Below are 16153 nucleotides of genomic sequence, written 5' to 3' on the forward strand. Positions count from 1 at the left end.
GGGGGAGAGGAGGCTTCATGCTGCCGGTGCCGCTGCAGTGTGACAAGCGCAGCAGCAGCAGGATCCTCTGCACAAGGATGTAGAGCAGGGAGAGTGCCTCTCCAGTCTGGCACCTCCCTGCTCTGCATCCCTTTGCTGAGCGGGTAGCGCCGGGCTTGCATGCATTTTAAATAAGGTTCCTCATGGCCACTTGCAGTATATGGAACCGCTTGTAAAACACAATACACAAACAAATCCTGAACAATATCAGTGCATTTTCTTCAGCAAGTAGATCTCTCTTACTTTGGTGCTCATTTACATTTAGATGTAAGTTATTTTTATGACACGCCTCTCAGATGTAGCGGTACACGTCCGCGCTGATAAGTGTTACTTTCACAGCCTCCCTGAAATGCTTTTTATAAAGGAGCTAAGTATGTGTTATGGGACTGTCACAGACGGGTCAGTGAAAGCGGCTGTGTTTCCAAACACAGACCCGCAGCCACAGAGGCCATGCTTAGAGTAATATCAGAAGGAGACACTGAACCTGTCATAGTCTGCTGGTGAGAGCGATGATACGCAGATGGTGGAATGCTCAGAGCTACCAGCGTAGTTACATTACCCACAGCAACAAAAGTGGGCGTATCAGGGCATGTACTCTCCAGCGCACACCAGTACACAAGGGGAAGGCTAACTTAATATGCATGATATCTCACCCACTGTTTCAACAGCGTACACAGTAGCCCCACCTCTGAATCATGCCCAGTGGCCCTTACCTGTTTCCTCTAACCCTAATCTTTAAATTGTACACAGTCAGTGGTGCACGCAGGGGGGGGGGGGGGGGTCCGAGTACCTGGAAACCCCCCCCTGCAGGATGATCCATCGCAGTGCAACATTATTTGTTCATTTATGTGAGGAGCCGCGAGCTCGGGCTGTGATCTGTGGGGTCGCGGCAGCAGCTCCTCACAGCCTTTTAGATTTCCGAGCAGTGCAGGGGACCAAGAAGCTCCCATGAGCCTTTGCATGAAACTCACTGCACTGCACTATTCCTTGGCAGGCAGGCACTCCGTCCTCCTCGGCTTCAGTCTCCACAGGTCATCAGGTCAGATGTGTGTGAGCAGCAGTCCCTGGGGAAGGAGGGAGAGAGGGGAGGGGAGTGTATAATGTATTATGCAGTCTACGTGTTTGTGGTGTGTGTGTGTGTGTGTGTGTGTGTGTGTGTGTGTGTGTGTGTGGTGGGGGGGGTTGATGTTGTCTACAGTCTGTGTATGTCTGTTCCGCAGTCTACAGTCCCAATGTGCGTGTGTTTGTAATCTGCAGTCATAGTGTGGTGGGGTGGGGAAGTCTGCAGTCCCAGTGTGTGTGTGTGTGTGTGTGTGTGTGTGTGTGTGTGTGTGTGTGTGTGTGTGTGTGTGTTTACTTTGTAGTCCCAGTGTGTGCCATTTGCAGTCCCAGTGTGTGTGTATATACATATATATTGTTAAGTCTGATTAACTTTCAAGAAGAAAAAGCAATACCTTTAAACATATGTCTGTACAGGACGCTGCGACCGCTAAGCGTGTGTGTGTAAAACCCCTAACAGATGCGTACACATTGCGTGCGCACGTCGTCACATTGTAAGCACAGAGTAGCTACATGTGAGGCGGAATACACTTTATAACCCCTAGGAGGAAAGGAACACGACACCAACTGTATTTAAAAATGTTGGGATCCGACCCACCAACAGTTACTTACTAAAAAGGGGTTACAACAATAATACAATCACAATAAGAGAAGAAGCTACAATCAATGGATACATACGTTTGTTCGCCAGCGCCACCCGGTTCCGGTCCTCAGTCTATCTGGAAAGATGACCTTCAGAGAATGTGTTTGACCGGCCAGGCAGCGTGACTTTTATACATTAGTCCAAATCATGAAACAATGGAATCTGTAATCTCTTCACCCATAGGTCAAAGGGCTGGTCATTTACAGTACAGGAGGGGTCATAGGTCAGTTTGAATAGGTGGGCGATGCCTGGTCCAAGTGCACTTGCAGATGTTATCCACTGGGTTCCCGCCGAATATCAAAGAACGGTAAATACAGTGTAATATTAATATTCTGATCCTGCCCATAGATATGCGCAGGAGCGTGCTATCTTCTGCAAACTGCTACCGGAATATTGCTCTTAAAATACTGTACAGCTGGATACCAAACACCACCTCCTAACCTAATTCTGTCCCCTCATATCCTATAAAGTCGAATCGCTCTGTTGTTGTACCTTTTAAACAAATGAAACTCGCTGGTGTGGTGCACGTGGGCTATGTATAAAATATGTGCTATGTGAATTAAATATGAGATATGTCTTTGTGGCTTTTCCATGTGAATGCATATACTACCGTAATTACTCATACCACGCGCTAACACGCAAGACCACGTGAGCGATTATACGTAGCTTGCGAGTATGCGTACACACGGCAGAGCAAGCACCCGCACGGAGGCCATCTGTGTGGTGTTTGTACGTGATGAATGTGCCTATAATATTTTCGACTTCGATAATAATATATATATATATATATATACACATATACATACACACACACACATATATATATATTACACATATATATATATATATATACATATACATATACTAGGTGATTCATAGCGCCCTATGGGCGCTCTTCACGCCGTCGTAAGGGGCTTCGCCCCCGTAACCCCTACATAAAGGTGAAGGTGTAGAATAGTAGTTGTATAATGTATTGTGGTGAAATGTGGCTTTTGGTGTTGGTTAAATCTTACATGGCAAAAGGGAATGTGATGGTGAATGGTGTTTAGGGTGTTGTGAGTGTGTGAAGAGTGTATGCAGGGTACGATGTAGATAATGTAGGTGGAAATGACATGTGGACTAAAAAGCTTTGGTTAGGTAAAGTATGTGAACGCATGTTGTACATTTGAAACACGTGATTGAAAATGAAATTTTTCATAAAGTGTCAGTCGTCACCTAGGAGCTGGGTTGGTGTAATGTGTACTTTGACGTGGGTTTGGGGGCAGCAGACAACGGAGGCTGGTAGAGATGGTCTGAGGGTGATGGGTGCAGGAGTGGTGGGTATTGGGTGGTGGTGTAGTCAAGATGGGTATGGTGTTGTGTGTGAGGAGGTGGGGGAAGGGGGGAGAGTGTGGTGGTTGAGTGTGTGTGTAAGGTAGAAGTGGTAGCATGTGTGCTGATAGTGAGTGCTTGGCCGAGGTGGGTGTACATATTGTGTGTTTTTTGTGGTGCGTTGTTGGGGGGGGGGGGGTAAGGTAAGGCACATGCATTACAGGGGTTTGGGGACAGTAGACAGCGGAGGCTGGTAGAGCTGGTCTGAGGGTGATGGATGCAGGAGTGGTGGGTCTTGGCTGGTGGTGAAGTCAGGATGGGTAAGGTGTTTTGTGTGAGGAGGGGGGGAGGGGGGGGAAGAGTGTGGAGGTTGAGTGTGTGTGTGTGTGTGTGTGTGTGTGTGTGTGTGTGTGTGTGTGTAAGGTAGAGGTGGTAGGAGTGTGTGTGTGGTGATAGTGAGTGTTTTCCTGAGGTGGGTGTACATATTGTGTGATGTTTTTGATCAGTTGTTGGGGGTGGTGGTGTAAGACACATGCATCAGAGGGGTTTGGGGGCAGCAGACAGCGGAGGCTGGTAGAGATGGTCTGAGGGTGATGGGTGCAGGAGTGGTGGGTCGTGGGTGGTGGTGTAGTCAACATGGGTAAGATGTTTTGTGTGAGGAGGGGGGGAGAAGGGGGAAGAGTGTGGAGGGTGAGTGTGTGTGTGTATGGTAGAAGTGGTAGCAGTGTGTGCGTGCTGATAGTGTTTGGTTGAGGTGGGTGTACATATTGTGTGATATTTGTGGTCAGTTGTTGGGGATGGGGGTCAGCAGACATCGGAGGCTGGTAGAGATGGTCTGAAGGTGATGGGTGCAGGAGTGGCGGGTACTATTGGGTGGTGGTGTACTCAAGATGGGTAAGGTGTTGTGTGTGAGGAGGGGGGGGGGGGGAGAAGGGGGAAGAGTGTGGTGGTTGAGTGTGTGTGTGTGTGTGTGTGTGTGTGTGTGTGTATGCAAGGTAGAAGTGGTAGCAGTGTGTGCTGATAGTGAGTGTTTGCCCGAGGTGGGTGTACATATTGTGTGTTTTTAGTGGCGCGTTGTTGGGGGGGGTGTAAGGTAAGGCACATGCATTACAGGGGTTGGTGGACAGTAGACAGTGGAGGCTGGTAGAGCTGGTCTGAGGGTGATAGGTGCAGGAGTGGTGGGTCTTGGCTGGTGGGGTAGTCAAGATGGGTAAGGTGTTTTGTGTGAGGAGGGGGGGAGAAGGGGGAAGAGTGTGGAGGGTGAGTGTGTGTGTGCAAGGTAGAGGTGGTAGGAGTGTGTTTGGTGATAGTGAGTGTTTTCCTGAGGTGGGTGTACATATTGTGTGATGGTTGGGTTCCGTTGTGGTGGTGGTGGTGGTGGTGGGGGTTAGGGTAAGCCACATGCAGTAGAGGGGTTTGGGGGCAGTAGTCAGCGGAGGCTGGCAGAGATGGTCTGAGGGTGGTGGGTGCAGGAGTGGTGGGTCGTGGGTGGTGGTGTAGTCAACATGGGTAAGGTGTTTTGTGTGAGGAGGGTGGGGGAGAAGGTGGAAGAGTGTGGAGGGTGAGTGTGCGTGTGTATGGTAGAAGTGGTAGCAGTGTGTGTGGGCTGATAGTAAGTGTTTGGTTGAGATGGGTGTACATATTGTGCGATCTGTGTGGTCAGTTGTTGGGGTTGGGGGGGTCAGCAGACATCGGAGGCTGGTAGAGATGTTCTGAGGGTGATGGGTGCAGGAGTGGTGGGTATTGAGTGGTGGTGTAGTCAATATGGGTAAGGTGTTGTGTGTGAGGAGGGGGGTGAGGGGGGGGAGAAGGGGGAAGGGGAAAGAGTGTGGAGGGTGAGTGGGTGTGTGTGTGTACGGTAGAAGTGGTAGCGGTGTGTGCGGATAGTGAGTGTTTGCCTGAGGTGGGTGTACATATTGTGTGTTTTTTGTGGTGCGTTGTTGGGGTGGGTGGGGGAGTAAGCCACATGCATTACAGGGGTTTGGGGGCAGTAGACAGCGGAGGCTGGTAGAGTTGGTATGAGGGTGATAGGTGCAGGAGTGGTGGGTCTTGGCTGGTGGTGTAGTCAAGATGGGTAAGGTGTTGTGTGTGAGGAGGCGTGCAGCGGCCGATGTGTGTGGCTGGAAGCGGGTGTTGGGGAGGGGGTGTGTGTGCAGGCTGTGGGGGTGCGGGTGGGTGTCGTGCAGCGGCCGATGTGTGTGGCTGGAGGCGGGTGTTGGGGAGGGGGGGTTGTGTGTGCAGGCTGTGGGGGTGCGGGTGGGTGCCGTGCAGCGGCCGATGTGTGTGGCTGGAGGCGGGTGCTGGGGAGGGGAGTTGCGGAGGCAGCCTGGGGTGCTGTGCTGTTGCGGGGTGCAGGCGGCTTCCGTCCGCCGTATGATGTGTGCGGCTGGAGGTAGGTGCTGGGGAGGGGGGGTTGTGTGTGCAGGCTGGGGTGGCGCGGGGTGCGGGTGGGTGCCGTACAGCGGCCGATGTGTGTGGCTGGAAATAGGAGCTGGGGAGGGGGGTTGCGGAGGGCGGCTGTGGAGCGGATGTCTTGCGGCTTTCGTCCGGCGTATAATGTGTGTGGCTGGAGGCAGGGGGTGGGGGTTGTGGAGGCAGCCAGGGGTGGTGCGGGTGTCTTGCGGCTCCCGACCAGGGGCCGATGTGTGCGGGTGAAGGCGGGTGCTGGGGAGGGGGGGTTGCGGAGGCAGCCTGGGGTGGTGCTGGTGTCAGTGGGAGTAAGTTGGCAGGTTGTTGGGGAAGAGGCTTCGGTGCGGTGAGTTGCGGGTGTCATTAGGGGTGCGGGTGGCTATGTGTGCGGGAAAACCAAGGGTGGGTGTATGGGGTGGTGTGTGTGGTACTGTGCACGGTGGGGCGTCCGTCCAGTGATGGTGCCCTCTGATGATGGTGGCTGGATTGTGTGGCTGTCCACCTGGGAATTGGTCAGAAGCAGGTGACTCCGCCCAGCGTTACGGCCAGGCACAGAGTCACAGACTTGGGCTAATATATAGGAGATATACACACACACACATATATATATATATATATATATATATATATATTTCTTATCCGTCCTAGAGGATGCTGGGGTCCACTTCAGTACCATGGGGTATAGACGGTTCCGCAGGAGCCATGGGCACTTTAAGACTTTTCTAGAGTGTGAACTGGTTCCTCCCTCTATGCCCGTCCTCCAGACCTCATTTTAGAAAATGTGCCCAGGCAGACTAGTCGCACTCTAGTGGAGCTCTACTGAGTTTCACTGAGAAGACTTTATGTTAGGTTTATTATTTTCAGGGAGACTGCTGGCAACAGTCCTCCTGCTTCGTGGGACTTAGGAGGAAGCAGTAGGAACCAACTTCCTAAATAGTTTCATGGCTCTGCTTCTTGCTGACAGGACACCATTAGCTCCTGAAGGGTAATGAACACTAGCTGCGGCTATGCGCTCACTCCCACAGCACGCCGTCACCCCCTAACAGAGCCAGAAGTCAGAAGACGCGTGAGTATTATTACCAGAGATCTGCAAGAGGGACCTCCGGTCATCGTGACGGCTCAAGTTTCCGCGCAGCGAGCGGGAACGCTGCGCGGACATGCTACCCATACACAGCGCACAGCAGGGTGCAGGGCCCTGGGCAGCATGAAAACCTACTCTTACACTGGCAAAAGCAGCATATTATGCCGTGGCACAATCCTACACCCCCGCCAGTATAAATATTTTAGTGAGAAATTCTGAGGGGAAACGCGCCATTACAGGGGGCGGGGCTTCCTCCTCAGTCAGCCAGCACACACTGCTCAGCGCCATTTTCTCCACACAGGCTGCAGGGAAAGAAACGCTGGTCCTCCTCCACTTCTGAACCAAGTATCAGGGTGAAAATAAGGGGAAGGCACAGTGTATTTGGTGCTGTATTGTATAATTTGACATTATAAAAGCGCTACAGGTCTCTGTGGACATCTTATATTACACAGGGATTTTATATTGGCGCTGAGTTGTGAACTGGCAAATCCTTTCTGTGTCCTTCTGACAGATTTTACTGTGGGTCTGTCCCCTATAAGCCCCGAAGTGTCTGTGGTGTGTTTGTGCACGTGTGGTGACATGTCTGAGGCAGGGAGCTCTTCCCCTGAGGGAGCCATTTTAGGGACACAGAGTTGTAATGTGGTGGCGCTGTCGGCACACCATGAGCCTGAATGGATGAAAGAATTACGTGATAGTGTGAATCATATCAGTAAGAGATTGGATAAGTTTGAGTCTCATGCAGAAACCTAGAGAAAATCCGTGGAAGATGTGATTTTTAATAGTTCTGCTTTTTCATCCACAGGGGACCCCTCTGGGTCACATAAAAGGTCATTTGCACGAGTAGTACAAACTGATACCGACACGGACTCTGATTCCTGTGTCGACAGTAGTGATTCCAGGGGAATAGATCCAAAATTAGCGAAAAACATTCAGTATATGATTGTTGCTATAAAGGAGGACTTAGAAGTTACAGAACCCCCTCCTTTACCTCAGGAGATGGCTTAAAGGTGATTCTCCCTGCGCCTGGGATGGCTTCCCTAAAGGAACGGGCAGACCACAAGTTAGAGACTACGTTAAAATCTATTTATGTGGCCAATGGGACACTACTCAGACCTACCATTGCCTGTGCGTGGGTGAGTAGTGCTATTCAAAAGTGGTCAGAAAACTTGTCATCAGAGAATGACACAATAGATAGAGACGAGATTCTCCTAACGTTGGGTCATATCAAAGACGCTGCTGCGTATATGCTAGAAGCCATGAAAGATATTGGGCTCTTGGGATCAAAAGCTGCTACCATGGCTATTTCAGCAAGGAGGGCGTTGTGGATTCGCCAATGGAATGCTGACGCAGATTCCAAAAGGAATATGGAGGCTCTCTCATATAAAGGTGAGGCCTTGTTTGGAGATGGGCTGGATGCTTTAGTTTCTGCGGCTACCGCAGGTAAGTCGACATTCTTGCCTTATGCTCCTGCACCAGCGAAAAAGACACATCACTCTCAGATGCAGTCCTTTCGGCCCAAGAAATACAAAAAGGGTAAAGGTTCCCCTTTCTTTGCGGGTAGAGGGAGGGGAAAAGGAAAAAAGTCTGCAGCGTCTACAGGATCACAGGAGCAGAAATCAACCCCTGCTTCTGCCAAATCTTCAGCATGACACGGGAGTCCGCTCAGGTGGGGGCACGTCTGAAACTTTTCAGTGAGTTCTGGGTTCAATCTGGCCTGGACCCGTGGATCTTACAAATTGTGTCCCACGGGTACAAACAGGAGTTTCAAGACGTTCCCCCATGCCTATCAAATTGGCCTTACCAGCTTCTCTTCCAGACATGGAAGTAGTAGCAGCAGCAAAACAAAAATGATGTCAGGATAAAGTAATTGTCCTGGTTCCCTTGTCACAACAAGGAGAAAGGTTTTATTCAAGCCTCTTTGTAGTTCCGAAGCCGGACGGCTCGGTCAGACCGGTTCTAAACCTGAAATCTCTGAATCTCTACCTGCAAAGGTTCAAGTTCCAGGTAGAGTCTCTGAGGGCAGTGATTTCCAGTCTGGAGGAAGGGGAATTCATGGTGTCAGTGGACATAAAGGATGCCTACTTACATGTTCCCATCTATCCTCCTCATCAAGCTTATCTGAGATTCGCGATACAGGAGTGTCATTACCAATTTCAGACGTTGCCGTTTGGACTCTCCACGGCACCGAGGGTGTTCACGAAGGTGATGGCGGAGATGATGGTCCTCCTTTGACAGAAAGGAGTCAATATAATTCCTTACCTGGACGATCTCCTGATAAAAGCGAGGTCCAGGGAAAGGTTGGTGCAGAACATTGCACTCTCCCTGACAGTTCTTCAACAACACGGTTGGATCATAAATTTTCCAAAGTCACAGTTGGAAGATTATCCTTTCTCGGGATGATACTGGACACAGAAGTACAGAGGGTATTTCTTTCAGTGGAAAAGGCTCTGGAAATCCAGAGAATGGTCAAACAAATTCTGAAACCAACAAGAGTGTTGATTCATCAATGCATTCGGTTGTTGGGAAAGATGGTAGCGGCCTACGAGGCCATACAGTTTGGCCGGTTCCATGCCAGAGTATTCCAGTGGGACCTGTTGGACAAGTGGTCTGGATCCAACCTACACATGCACCGGAAGATAATCCTGTCATCCAAAGCCAGAATTTTGCTCCTGTGGTGGCTACACAGTTCTCACCTACTAGAGGGACGCAGGTTCGGGATTCAGGACTGGGTCCTAGTAACCACGGATGCAAGTCTCCGAGGCTGGGGTGCAGTCACGCAGGGAGAAAGCTTCCAAGGAAGATGGTCAAGTCAGGAAACCTGTCTTCACATAAACGTTCTGGAGTTGAGAGCCATCTACAACGGCCTTCTACAAGCGGGGCATCTTCTTCAAGATCAACCCGTACAGATCCAGTCGGACAATGTAACAGCAGTCGCGTACATAAACCGTCAGGGCGGAACGAAAAGCAGAGCGGCGATGGCAGATGTGACAAAGATCCTCCTCTGGGCAGAAAGACATGCAAGAGCTCTGTCGCCAATTTTCATTCCGGGAGTGGACAACTGGGAAGCAGACTTCCTCAGCAGACACGATCTCCATCCAGGAGAATGGGGCCTCCACCAAGAAGTCTTCGCAGAGGTGACAGATCTTTGGGGCGTTCCTCAAGTAGACATGATGGCATCTCGTCTCAACAAGAAGCTTCAGAGATATTGTTCCAGGTTGAGAAACCTTCAAGCAATAGCAGTGGATGCACTGGTGACCCAGTGGGTGTTTTGGTCGGTGTATGTCTTTCTTCCACTTCCACTAATACCAAAAGTGCTCAAGATCATGAGAAGAACAAGGGTTCGAGTTGCTAATAGAAGATCCTCGGTCTCTTCCTCTTCGCGAGGACCTGCTGCAGCAGGGGCCGTGTGTGTATCAAGACTTACCGCGGCTACGTTTGACGGCATGGCTGTTGAGCGCCGGATCCTAGCCCAAAAGGGTATTCCAAAAGAAGTTATTCCCACTCTGATTCAGGCCAGGAAAGGAGTAACGTCTATACATTACCACCCTATTTGGAGAAAATATGTGTCTTGGTGTGAATCCAAGAAGGCTCCAACGGAAGAGTTTAGGTTAGGACATTTTCTCCATTTTCTGCAGGCAGGTGTGGATGCAGGCCTAAGATTGGGTTCAATCAAGGTCCAGATTTCGGCCTTGACGTTTTCTTTCAGAAACAATTGGCCTTCCTTCGAGAAGTTCAGACGTTCGTGAAAGGGCTTCTGCACATCCAACCTCCATTTGTGCCTCCAGTGGCACCATGGGATCTTAACGTGGTGTTGCAGTTCCTTCAATCGGATTGGTTTGAACCTCTACAGGAGATAGAGTTGAAGTTTCTCACTTGGAAAGTGGTCATGCTGTTGGCCTTGGCATCCGCAAGGAGGGTGTCTGAGTTAGGGGCCTTGTCTCACAAGAGTCCTTACTTGATCTTCCATGAAGATAGGGCTGAGTTTAGGACTCGTCAGCAATTTCTTCCGAAGGTGGTTTGTTCTTTCCATATAAAGCAACCTATTGTGGTGCCAGTGGCTACTGACACCTTCGCTGCGTCAAAGTCTCTGGATGTGGTCAGAGCTTTGAAAATGTATATCGCAAGAACAGCTTGGATACAGAAAACAGAGTCTCTGTTTGCCCTGTATGCTCCAAACAAGATTGGGTGTCCTGCTTCTAAGCAGACCACTGTGCGCTGGATCAGAGGTACGATTCAGCACGCTCATTCCACGGCAGGATTGCAGATACCGAATTCGGTGAATGCCCATTCTACTAGAAAGGTGGGCTCATCCTGGGCGGCTGCCCGGGGGGTCTCGGCGTTACAACTTTGTCGAGCAGCTACTTGGTCAGAGGCAAACACGTTTGCTAAGTTTTACAAGTTTGACACCCTGGCCGAGAGGACCTCGAGTTTGGTCAATCGGTGCTGCAGGGTCCTCCGCACTTTCTCGCCCGTACTGGAGCTTTGGTATAACCCCGTGGTACTGAAGTGGACCCCAGCATCCTCTAGGACGTATGAGAAAACAGGATTTTAATATCTACCGGTAAATCCTTTTCTCCTAGTCCGTAGAGGATGCTGGGCACCCAGCCCAGCGCGTACTTTACCTGCAGTTGTTATTTTGTTAAAAATGTTTTCAGCACGGTTTCTGTAATGTTCATGCCCGTTGGTATGTGTTTTGTTGAATGCCATGTGTGCGGCATGGTTGAAGTGTGAGCTGGTATGAATCTCACCGTTAACTTAAAAGTAAATCCTTTCCTCGATATATCCGTCTCCCTGGGCACAGTTCCTATATTGAGGTCTGGAGGAGGGGCATAGAGGGAGGAGCCAGTTCACACTCTAGAAAAGTCTTAAAGTGCCCATGGCTCCTGCGGAACCGTCTATACCCCATGGTACTGAAGTGGACCCCAGCATCCTCTACGGACTAGGAGAAAAGGATTTACCGGTAGGTATTAAAATCCTGTTATATATACACACACACACACACACACACATATATATATATATATATACACACACACATGTATGTATATATATGTATATATATATATATATATATATATGGGGTCTGCCAGCCCCTTGAAGAAGTCATCAGGACGAAACGCGTTGGGCTCTCCCTCTGTGACCCTCTACCTCAAAGTAAAGACTCTCCGTTATTTATTTTAGTTAGCGAACATTTTACTTATATATTTATATATTTATTGCTGTAAACTTTTTGGTCCTAGAAACTTGTATATGTGTTTTTAGTACACAATCCATCCCTCCCCCCTAAAAAAAAATGAACATTTTTTTTTTTAAGATTTGTATTTAGCATAGCATTACACATTCATCTATTTGTATTTTAACTGTACCAAAATAAATTTGTATATTTTATTTCTCTGACGTCCTAGTGGATGCTGGGAACTCCGTAAGGACCATGGGGAATAGCGGCTCCGCAGGAGACTGGGCACAAATAGAAAGCTTTAGTACTACCTGGTGTGCACTGGCTCCTCCCCCTATGACCCTCCTCCAAGCCTCAGTTAGTTAGATTTTTGTGCCCGAACGAGAAGGGTGCACACTAGGGGCTCTCCTGAGCTTCTTAGTGAAAGTTTTAGTTTAGGTTTTTTATTTTCAGTGAGACCTGCTGGCAACAGGCTCACTGCATCGAGGGACTAAGGGGAGAAGAAGCGAACTCACCTGCGTGCAGAGTGGATTGGGCTTCTTGGCTACTGGACACCATTAGCTCCAGAGGGACCGCTCACAGGCCCAGCCTTGGAGCTCGGTCCCGGAGCCGCGCCGCCGGCCCCCTTACAGAGCCAGAAGCAAGAAGAGTCCGGCAAATCGGCGGCAGAAGACATCCTGTCTTCCACAAGGTAGCGCACAGCACTGCAGCTGTGCGCCATTGCTTCTCAGCACACTTCACACTCCGGTCACTGAGGGTGCAGGGCGCTAGGGGGGGGCGCCCTGAGCAGCAATAGAAACACCTTGGCTGGCTAAAAATACATCACATATAGCTCCTGGGCTATATGGATGAATTTTAACCCCTGCCAGATTTTCACAAAAAGCGGGAGAAAGGCTGCCGAGAAGGGGGCGGAGCCTATCTCCTCAGCACACAGGCGCCATTTTCCCTCACAGCTCCGCTGGAAGGACGTCTCCCTGACTCTCCCCTGCAGTCCTGCACTACAGAAACAGGGTAAAAAAGAGAGGGGGGCACTAATTGGAGGGTGATTAACAATACAGCAGCTATAAGGGAGAAACACTTATATAAGGTTGTCCCTATATCTATATATAGCGCTCTGGTGTGTGCTGGCATACTCTCCCTCTGTCTCCCCAAAGGGCTAGTGGGGTCCTGTCCTCTATCAGAGCATTCCCTGTGCGTGTGCTGTGTGTCGGTACGTTTGTGTCGACATGTATGAGGAGGAAAATGATGTGGAGGCGGGGCAATTGCCTATAATAGAGATGTCACCCCCTAAGGAGTCGACACCTGAGGGGATGGCTTTATGGAAGGATTTACGTGACAGTGTCAGCTCCTTACAAAAGACGGTTGATGACATGAGACAGCCGACTAATCAGCTGGTCCCTGTCCAGGCGTCTCAAAAACCATCAGGGTCTCTAAAAAGGCCGTTACCTCAGGTGGTGGATACTGACGTCGACACGGATACTGACTCCAGTGTCGACGGTGAGGAGACAAACGTGACTTCCAGTAGGGCCACACGTTACATGATCACGGCAATGAGAGAGGTGTTAAACATTTCTGATACTGCAAGTACCACTAAAAAGGGTATTATGTGGGGTGTGAAAAAACTACCTGTAGTTTTTCCTGAATCAGACGAATTAAATGAGGTGTGTGATGAAGCGTGGGTTTCCCCCGATAAAAAACTGATAATTTAAAAAAAGTTATTGGCATTATACCCTTTCCCGCCAGAGGTTAGGGCGCGTTGGGAAACACCCCCTAGAGTGGATAAAGCGCTCACACGCTTATCAAAACAAGTGGCGTTACCGTCTCCTGATACGGCCGCCCTCAAGGAACCAGGTGACAGAAAACTGGAGAATATCCTTAAAAGTATATACACACATACTGGTGTTATACTGCGACCAGCAATCGCCTCAGCCTGGATGTGCAGCGCTGGGGTGGCTTGTCGGATTCCCTGACTGAAAATATTGATACCCTGGATAGGGACAGTATATTGTTGACTATAGAGCATTTAAAAGATGCATTTCTATATATGCGAGATGCACAGAGGGATATTTCCACTCTGGCTTCAAGAGTGAGTGCGCTGTCCATTTCTGCCAGAAGAGGATTATGGACGCGACAGTGGTCAGGTGATGCGGACTCTAAACGGCATATGGAAATATTGCCTTATAAAGGGGAGGAGTTATTTGGGGTCGGTCTATCGGACCTAGTGGCCACGGCAACTGCTGGGAAATCCACATTTTTACCCCAGGTAACCTCTCAACATAAAAAGACGCCGTCTTATCCGGCTCAGTCCTTTCGTCCCCATAAGGGCAAGCGGGCAAAAGGTTCCTCTTTTCTGCCCCGGGGCAGAGGAAGGGGAAAAAGACTGCAACAGACAGCCACTTCCCAGGAACAAAAGCCCTCCCCCGCTTCTGCCAAGTCCTCAGCATGACGCTGGGGCCTTACAAGCGGACTCAGGCATGGTGGGGGCCCGTCTCAAGAATTTCAGCGCGCAGTGGGCTCACTCGCAAGTGGACCCCTGGATCCTGCAAGTAGTATCTCAGGGGTACAAATTGGAGTTCGAGACGTCTCCCCCTCGCCGGTTCCTGAAGTCTGCTTTACCAACGTCTCCCTCCGACAGGGAGGCAGTATTGGAGGCAGTTCACAAGCTGTATTCCCAGCAGGTGATAATCAAGGTACCCCTCCTGCAACAAGGGAAGGGGTATTATTCCACGCTGTTTGTGGTACCGAAGCCGGACGGCTCGGTGAGACCAATTTTAAATCTGAAGTCTTTGAACACTTACATACAGAGGTTCAAATTCAAGATGGAGTCACTCAGAGCAGTGATCGCGAACCTGGAAGAGGGGGACTATATGGTGTCTCTGGACATCAAAGATGCCTACCTCCATGTCCCCATTTACCCTTCTCATCAAGGGTACCTCAGGTTTGTGGTACAAAACTGTCACTATCAGTTTCAGACGCTGCCGTTTGGATTATCCACGGCACCTCGGGTCTTTACCAAGGTAATGGCCGAAATGATGATTCTTCTTCAAAGAAAAGGCGTTTTAATTATCCCTTACTTGGATGATCTCCTGATAAGAGCAAGATCCAGAGAACAGTTAGTAGTCGGAGTAGCCCTATCTCAGGTAGTGCTACGGCAGCACGGCTGGATTCTAAATATCCCAAAATCGCAGCTGGTTCCGACAACACGTCTTCTGTTCCTAGGGATGATTCTGGACACAGTCCAGAAAAAGGTGTTCCTTCCGGAGGAGAAAGCCAGGGAGTTATCCGAACTGGTCAGAAACCTCCTGAAACCGGGGCAAGTCTCAGTGCATCAATGCACAAGAGTCTTGGGAAAGATGGTAGCTTCCTACGAAGCGATTCCATTCGGCAGATTCCACGCAAGAACGTTCCAGTGGGATCTGCTGGACAAATGGTCCGGATCGCATCTTCAGATGCATCAGCGGATAACCCTGTCTCCAAGGACAAGGGTGTCTCTTCTGTGGTGGTTGCAGAGTGCTCATCTTCTAGAGGGCCGCAGATTCGGCATTCAGGACTGGGTCCTGGTGACCACGGATGCCAGCCTGAGAGGCTGGGGAGAAGTCACACAAGGAAGAAATTTCCAGGGCTTGTGGTCAAGCCTGGAGACATCACTTCACATAAATATCCTGGAGCTAAGGGCCATCTACAATGCTCTAAGCCTAGCACGACCTCTGCTTCAAGGTCAGCCGGTGCTGATTCAGTCAGACAACATCACGGCAGTCGCCCACGTAAACAGACAGGGCGGCACAAGAAGCAGGAGGGCAATGGCAGAAGTTGCAAGGATTCTTCGCTGGGCGGAAAATCATGTGATAGCACTGTCAGCAGTGTTCATTCCGGGAGTGGACACTGGGAAGCAGACTTCCTCAGCAGGCACGACCTCCACCCGGGAGAGTGAGGACTTCACCCAGAAGTCTTCCACATGATTGTGAACCGTTGGGAAAAACCAAAGGTGGACATGATGGCGTCACGCCTCAACAAAAAACTAGACAGGTATTGCGCCAGGTCACGGGACCCTCAGGCAATAGCTGTGGACGCTCTGGTAACACCGTGGGTGTACCAGTCAGTGTATGTGTTCCCTCCTCTGCCTCTCATACCCAAGGTACTGAGAATCATAAGAAGGAGAGGAGTAAGGACTATACTCGTGGCTCCGGATTGGCCAAGAAGGACTTGGTACCCGGAACTTCAAGAGATGCTCACGGAGGACCCGTGGCCTCTACCTCTACGAAGGGACCTGCTCCAGCAGGGACCCTGTCTGTTCCAAGACTTACCGCGGCTGCGTTTGACGGCATGGCGGTTGAACGCCGGATCCTGAAGGAAAAAGGCATTCCGGATGAAGTCATCCCTATCCTGGTCAAAGCCAGGAAGGATGTAACCGTGCAGCATTATCACCGTATTTGGC

Source organism: Pseudophryne corroboree, chromosome 8 (genome assembly GCF_028390025.1).
Source record: "Pseudophryne corroboree isolate aPseCor3 chromosome 8, aPseCor3.hap2, whole genome shotgun sequence".
In the NCBI taxonomy this organism is placed as follows: domain Eukaryota; kingdom Metazoa; phylum Chordata; class Amphibia; order Anura; family Myobatrachidae; genus Pseudophryne; species Pseudophryne corroboree.